We start from the raw sequence: 821 nt of genomic DNA, 5'->3' as shown, positions 1-821 counted from the left end.
CCTGTCTTATTCGCCTGATCTGCAAACTTACCTTCATTTAGTTCTGGCCTCAAAAAAATAGATGTCCCTCTTGAGACTTAGGGCCAGTCCCACATCTGTGTCCCAAATTCACGTTTTGCATCTTTCAAGGACCTTCCTATATCAAATATCCTGTCTTCCCTCCTTCTTTAGCATCTCACTTATCTGAAAAAAATAAGAAAGGAATAGCTGCCCCTTTCTGTCTCCTATTTCCTACACTATTTGGCTTCATGTTCAAGGTCCTCTTAGAGAAGGGTGCACCAAGTCTAGACGGGGTGTGAAGCAATATGGATTTATACAGGAGAGGCTTGGTCAGGGCTACTAACCTGGACCGCTGGAAAAGGTACAAGCCAGAAGGAAAACACAATACTATGTCCTAAAGAAAATGCTGAGAAGCAAAGATTATCATTAAAACTGAGAGGAAAGCAGGGGCCATCAAGGCCCAGAATATAAGCAGGCACTATACACAGGAATGAAGCTAAAAGAGAAGCACCAAGGCACAAATGGGTAAAAGGATCTGGGACTTTTCCTACGAACACAACTGAGATGTCCACAGCTCTTTCATACTGGTATGTGGTTGGGTTAAGGACATGATAGGCACAAGAACCAGACACTGCTCTCTTCATTCAGACTTGTTGAAGGCCAATACTCTCTCCGCTCCCTTTTCCCTTCCTTCACATCTCAGTTTACTGCCAGCTAACTTCTTCCCCTGCCATTCCACCATTACCATAACAGTGAGAGACGAGAAAGGTGCTAGTCCATGAGCTTCCACATTAAACAGGGTCCTGCTCCACAAGAATAGT

Source organism: Otolemur garnettii, unplaced genomic scaffold (genome assembly GCF_000181295.1).
Source record: "Otolemur garnettii isolate 467f Iridium unplaced genomic scaffold, OtoGar3 scaffold00055, whole genome shotgun sequence".
In the NCBI taxonomy this organism is placed as follows: domain Eukaryota; kingdom Metazoa; phylum Chordata; class Mammalia; order Primates; family Galagidae; genus Otolemur; species Otolemur garnettii.
The sequence above is the reverse complement of the archived record's forward strand: the minus strand, read 5'-3'. Positions refer to the sequence as shown.